The sequence below is a fragment of the Octodon degus genome, unplaced genomic scaffold (assembly GCF_000260255.1).
Source record: "Octodon degus isolate 3935 unplaced genomic scaffold, OctDeg1.0 scaffold00014, whole genome shotgun sequence".
In the NCBI taxonomy this organism is placed as follows: Eukaryota; Metazoa; Chordata; class Mammalia; order Rodentia; family Octodontidae; genus Octodon; species Octodon degus.
Genome location: NW_004524590.1, coordinates 9006315 through 9013373, shown reverse-complemented (window position 1 = coordinate 9013373; position 7059 = coordinate 9006315). Strand labels below are relative to the sequence as shown.

At 47.8% G+C, this 7059-nt stretch overlaps 1 pseudogene; it reads right to left on the bottom strand.

Moving 5' to 3' along the window:
• Positions 1 to 90: 90 nt before the first annotated feature.
• On the bottom strand, positions 91 to 413 carry LOC101574846 (annotated as a pseudogene).
• Between the last annotated feature and the right edge of the window lie 6646 nt (positions 414 to 7059).

Genomic DNA, 7059 nt, shown 5'->3' with positions numbered 1-7059 from the left:
CCATCATACAAAAAAGGACTTTATTTTGGGAATCAACTTCTAATCTATGGCAAGTTTTACTTTCAGAAATAAAACCACAGAATACAATCTAATTCAACCTTAAAGGCTGGCATGCTGGGCAAGGAATGTTCTTATTCTTTGTAGGAGTTCCTTCTTTACACTGTCGGGTACCAGGGCTCTGCCTTTTGGAGTGATTTCAGCTACCAAGTCATCAACAGTAACGTGTTCTAGTCCTTTTTCTTTAATTACCTCTTTACAGTGGGCCTTCAATTGATCCTTCCAGGCACATTCAATTAATTTAGCTCGCAGCAACTCTTTGAGGCGTTCTCTTTCTCCAGTTTCTATTAACTTTTGGTTAATTGCTGCTCTCATCTGCGCATCTTTGTTCATCTTGCTAACCACACTCTTCCGGCTGCCCGGACTTAGACCCTCAGTAGCTCGGGCACCTAAGCACACCGGACGGGAATATTCTTGAGCCCACTGCGGCTCCTGTTCTCTGACTGTGACAGCCCCACAAGTGGGGGCTGGCTGTGGCATGGTGCTTCTTTGCCCTGGAGCTCATTTCAGGCAGTATAATTTCCAACACTATGTATTTCTCCTAAATAAAGCTAGTCTTATATTAATTTTTGCTCTGAAATACACAGCATGGCTTATTTTCAGGGGATGTCTTATTTTTTAATGTACAACAATCTATATTCATTCATGTACAGATATCTAAATTTATTCAAATACAATCATGTTACCTTCTTCTGGAACATCATCAAAACTCTCCAAACCCCAAATTCTTTTTTTTTTTTTTAAATTTTATTTATTTATGTGTGTGTGTCCAGCTCAGCCCTCCAGGGGGCGGGGCCGGCCGGCATGTGGTGCTGGGGGATTGAACCGCGGTCCCTGTGCTTTGCTAAACTTGTTCTAAGCAGGTGCTTTAGACCACTGAGCCATCACACCAGCCCAAACCCCAAATTCTGGTCTGAATTTCTTGTGGCCCCATTTCCTGTAGAACCAACTCTTGGTCCCAATCTCTCATGGCCAGTGACACAGCTCTTCTTAAGGGAGAGCTTCCTGTCCACACAGCCTCCTCATAGCACACCGCTATAGCATGCAATGTATTATATTACATTATGAAGCTTCATAATCCAGCCGCATCCATTCATTATCAAGTGCGTACACTATTTGTGAGTTGTGTCCCTGACTGGTCATTCAGCAGTAAGCCTGGAGTTCATGTCACCCAAAGGCACTTGCTTGGGATTTACAAGCGCAGTGGTGCCTCGGTTCACTAACTTAGTTCTTTCCACAACTATGTTCACAGAATTTGTTCCATGATTCCGGTTGGAATGAATTGGGATGAATATGCCAGGGCAATAGCTCAGCGGTATATGTGCCTGCCTGGCAAGCACAAGGTCCCTAGTTTGATCCCCAGTACCAAACACACACACACACACACACACACACACACACACACACACAAATTGGAATGAATTCTGCGGCCAAAATCATGAAAAGAAAGTTTGTGAACTGAGGCACCACTATACTTAACTATCATTTCTATTATCATTTAAGTATTAAGGTCAATAGCATTGTTTATTTATATTTAATTATACATTAATCTTTTTATTTTATAATTCATTATGTCTGTCATGTGTTGCAACCGACATACTAAATGTGTCCTTTTTGGTTGGCCGTCCTCACTGGGGCTTATTTTGGGGGTAAGGCCTATATGACAAGCATGCTAGGGGCTCAGGAGATAGCTTGGTGGTCTAAGCTTTTGCCTGCCAAGTGCAAGGACCCAGGTTCAATCGCTGGTCCCCATACCATGCCAGCCCCAGAGTTCTGGGCATGCTGAGCCAGTCACCGAAACCGAGAGTGGTGGCATGCACCTGTAATCCAGCACTGGAGAAGCTGAGACAGGAGGATCACTACGAGTCTGAGTTATGTATCGAGACCCTGCACCAAATAAAAGAAAGAAACAACAACAACCCCTCGCCCCAACGTCCTGAAAAATTATGTTAGGCTGATTTTCTGATTAGGTCTTATTTTCAAGGAATACAGAATGTGCTATGAACAGACTTTCCTTTCTTAATCCTGAACTTGTTTTAAATCTACCAGTGTTCTTTATTTTATCTTGTTGGAGCAATGAAGTGTTTCTTTTTTCTTTTTTTCTTTTTTGGCAGAACCAGGGACTGAACTCAGGCCCTTACACTTGCCAGACAAGCTCTTATTCTACTGAGCCATCTCCCGGCCCCAGTAGCTGTCTCCCCAGCCCCTGTAATGGAGATTAAGCTTAGAGTTTCACATTGCATGTTAGTGCTTTTCATTTTTTATTTTGAGGCATATTCTTTTTTTGTTGTCATTAATTTTCTTTCTTTTTGTTATAGACAACTCTGAGATAGGGTCTCACTGTGTATTTCAAACAGACCTTGACCTCGCTATGTGCCCAGACTGGCCTTGAGCTCATGGTGAGCCTCCTGCCTCAGGGAGAATGCTGGGATTACAGGCGTGTGCCACCAGGCCTGGCCGCAGATTCTGGCCAAGTCACTAAATTGCCAGGCTGGGCCTGATTCTGTGATCTGCCTGCCTCGGCCTTCCACCATACCACTGCTCAAACTGCAGGTTTGAAAAATCTGTTGCTTGTATTGGAACGTTTTTGGTTGTCTACGACATGAATTGAATTCAAACTGGTTTCATGAGGGTAAAAGGGGCAGCAGAGCTCTACCTGGGCTCCCAGGCATGGCCAGTGCCTGGCATGCGCTGGGCAGAACCTGTGGAACCCCAGCCCCTCCTTGGTCTTTGACGAAGCAGACTGGACAAGGGACCTAAACTTCAGAGAATGAAGATTTTGCTAGATGTATGCCTAGACAGGTTCAGAAGAGCCACGGCTTCTCCCTGCGTGGTTGCCTCCTGTCAAAGCTAGACAGTCCCAGTGCAGGGAGACGAGGCCAGCTGAGGGGCCACATGGAAGAGGGCACGGTGGGCCAAAAGCAAGAGAAATCCACGGCTGGGGAATATGGCTCAGTGGCAGAGCGTGAACCCGGCAAATGGGGCTCTGGATTTGGTCCTCAGCACTGAAAATAAGAATGTCCACTATGATGACACATGCCTCTAATCCTAGCACAAAAGAGGCCGAGGCAGGAGGATGGCAATGAGTTCAAGGCCAGCCTGGAATATGCAGTGAGAGCCTGTCTCAAAAAGAAAGAAAGAAAAAAAAAAAAAAACAAGCAAGCAAGCAAGCAAGCACTCACACAAATAACAATCGAGAATGCAAAGTTGGCAGTACTACCTTCTAGCCTTCTGACAGAAGAGAAGGAATGTAAGTGTTTACGATACAGAAGATCAGCCATTGACATGTCTGGATAAAACTTTAGAGGATACTTTGAAATGGTAAATAAGAGCGGGTAAATCTAGCTCCGGTTGAGAAAATACCTTCAGATGCAGCTGGCAACAAGAAGCATGACGTCAGAGCGCAAGCAGACAGCTCAGTCACAAGCACAGCAGACAGTTCCACAAGGACTAGCTCTCATTAGAGCAGCACAAGCCAGAACAAGGGAGACCGTGTCCACGGAACACTGAAGAATACACACATAGAGTAGGACATGCTGGAAGAACAGGGAAGACTGGCGTGTCACTTAACCTGGTCACAAGAAGCAATCAGGTTGCCACCAACCTGATTAAGGTTCTTTTTTTTAAATATTTATTTATTTATTTATTTATTTTTTTAACATTTTTTTTTTATTGTGTGTGTGTGGCCAGCTCAGCCCACCAGGGGGCGCGGCTGGCTGGCATGTGGTGCTGGAGGATCGAACCACGGTCCCTGTGCTTTGCCGAGCTTGTTCCAAGTAGGTGCTTTAGACCACTGAGCCATCTCTCCAGCCCCCATTTTTTTTTTTGGCGGAACCGGGGATTGAACTCAGGTCCTTGCGCTTGCCAGGGAAGCGCTTATTCCACTGAGCCATCTCCCTGGCCCCTGATTAAGGTTCTGGGAATAGCAAGTCAAAGTATTCCAGAAGAACTTGTCTTAATAGCTGAGACACACAAAGGAAATAAACAGGAAAGAGGAACGGAGGCTGGGAAGATAGTTTGGTGGTCTAAGTGCCTGCTTGGCAAGCACAAGGACCTGGGTTCAATCCCCGGTACCACATGCTGTGTTGGCCCGTCTGGCCTGGAAACCGGGCGTGGTGGCACACACCTCTAATCCCAGTGCTGCAGAGTATGAGACAGGTAGAGCACTATGAGTCAGACTTCTTCTTCCAGAAGTCTCACCAGAGAAATTTCGAAGTAATAAATGCAATGTTGTAAACCATGAAGAAAAAGAGAAACACAGGGAAAGCTTTGACACCGTTTACTGAAAAGTCAAGGGGATGTCAGGCCTGGCTGGGTCAAGGAACACACACAGGCGTGTCAGGCAGCCAGCTCCTTCAGTCTCTTGGCTCTGACTGCTTTGGGTTGATTCTGTGCTCAGGCGGGAGCTCCCTGCGGTGATGAAAGGGTGGGATGGGTGTTCAGAGGCCCTGTGAGAAGAGCGCATGTTTACTGTCTACTAGGGAGGGCCGAGGTGGGGGGTGTTGTCAAATTCTACAGCATGCTGTGCCTGTGGTCAGGGGCTTCCAACCTCTCACCAGACCTCCTGCTGGGTCACTGCATCCAAGTCTTGTGGGTCAAAGGCAGGGAGAAGCAACAAGTCCAAGAAAGATGGATGCATAGGAAGAGCAGCTGCAGGTGCCAGCACCCAGGAAAGGAGGCTGGCACCCGCGGCTGCTCTTCCCGTCTTGGCATTTTCCTGGCTGGTGTTCTGCATCATGGGTGTCCTAGGCCCGCGGTATCATGGATAGAGTCCTCCTTCCAACAACACACTAGACACGTCTCTTGCGTTCTTCATGTGTGGGTGCTTCCCAGGTCTCTAGATTGTGTGCCACATCCGGGCGCAGAGGGATGGGCACAAGGCTGGATGAGACAAAGGGAGACAGCCAGGCACCCAGCTACGGTCACATCCTCTTCCTGTGCTGCTGGCTCCTGGGATGCAGACCTAGCTCTGCACAGGGAATGTGACAGGAGGTGTGGCCTACGCTCCCTGCTCTGCTCCAGGCAGGGGGCGAGGATTGCTGGGCCCGCGGTCTTGGAGCTCCCTGGCCACAGAGCAGGCCAGCTTTGGGGCAGATGCCTTTTCCAGTGAGGTCTTGTGGTAGGCTCAGGTGAGAACCTGGAAGTCAGCCTAAGGGAGACGCGAGGGACAGACCAGGTCTATGCCTTCTCTCCCTGATGCAAATGCTCAGGCGGCACCACGGTGACCCAGCGAGTCTCCCACAGTCAGAAGAGGACCCAGGTCCACACTCCTTCCCCGTGTTTCTTTCTTAGCCCCCTCCCGACTGGACTCTGGCAAACCGTAATGTGTGTTGGTCTCATTTTGGTGGTGGGGGTGGATGGAGTGAGAGAAGAAAGGAAAGGCAATAATGTTCATATGCAGAGGGCTGTTCCCAAAGGAGGAGGATGAGTTACTGAGAAATAGTTCCTTTGTAAAGATGAGGGAAATAAAGTGATCGGCAGCTAATGTCCATCAGGAGTTGGTGGCACACAGCGGGGGCATCTGCAGCAGCCATGAAAGGAGCATTTTGTGTCACCAGTATCTGTCTTTTTTTTTTTTTTTTTTTTGGCAGAACAGGGGATTGAACTCAGGCCCTTGCACTTGCCAGGGAAACACTTATTCCACTGAGCCATCTCCCTGGCCCGTGTGTCACCAGTATCAACTCTGTTGTTCTATGCTTCACAAACAAAGTAAGTTCCAATTTTGCCAATTATAATTTGGCATGTCACTGATTTTCTATGGCCAGATCTATGGCATGGACTCCCTGGTAGCCAACACTGCTCAGGGACAGTAAGAAGAACACGGGCCGTACTCAGAACAGATCGAGCGTGTACAACATCCAACACCATAACTTAGGAGGAAATGGTCTACAGCATTTGGTTCACGGTTCCGAGGATTCAGTCCAAGGCAGGCTGGCTACAGGGCTCAAACATTATGGTGGAAGGGTACGCTGGGGCAAAGTTGCTCAGTGTATGGTGGCTAAGAAGTGGAGCCAGAGGGGACAGAGGCTAGGAGCCAGAGGCAGACCCCAACTTCTTGCCTCCATGAGCTCCCCCACTGTGCCCCAAAATGTGCTTTACTAATCCCCTAGACAGCTCGGAAACCACTCAAGTTGACAGTTAAGTTTTATTGTCATACATGGTTTAGAGGGCCGGGGAGACAGCTCAGCAGCCTAAGTGCCTGCCTGGCATGTGAAAGGTCCCAGGTCCGATCCCTGGTACCGCAAAAAACAAACAACAACAACAACAACAACAACAACAACAACAACAAAAAGATACAAAAAAACCCCCCATGGTTAAGAGAAGGTCAGAGACTCATGAAGAAGACTCATTTTCATGACATGAGTCTGATGCTACATCACTGAAGACATCTGAGACAGGATCTGTCTTAGTCCTTTTTATGCTACTGTAATAGAATACTGCGGACGGGAATTATAAGCCACGCAAGTTCGTTTGGCTCGCAGTTCTAGAGGCTGGGAAGCCCTAAACTGAGGGCTGTGAGGGCCTCTGGGCTACGTCATGTGGCGAGAAAGTGAAAAGGGAAAGAGGAGAGCCGAGCTGCCTTTCCCCTTCCAGCGAAGCCCTTGTGGGACAGCAGCATGCACGCGTGCGCGTCATCGGAGGCGCCTGACCTAGCCCCACCTCGCAGCACCGCTACACTGGCAATACATTTCAACATGAAGAAAAATTTCCTCCTGAGTCTTGGGGCGGGCATTCAAGCACCATAGTAGGATCCTAACAAAAGACAAGTGGAAAAAAAAAAGGCAAGTGCTGTCCTCTCACGAGCCTGGGTCCGTGTTGCCTTGTGCTCTGCAATAGGATCTCCTCATTTTTAATCTGGCCACGGATGTCTCCATCATGTAATCACTGATTATAAGAGTGCTATTTTTGAGACCAATCAGCAGCATAAAGATGTTTGAAGGAAAAAAAAAAAAAAATCCCAAGCTTCCCTACAGTAGTTTTACAACTTTTTTTTTTTTTTTT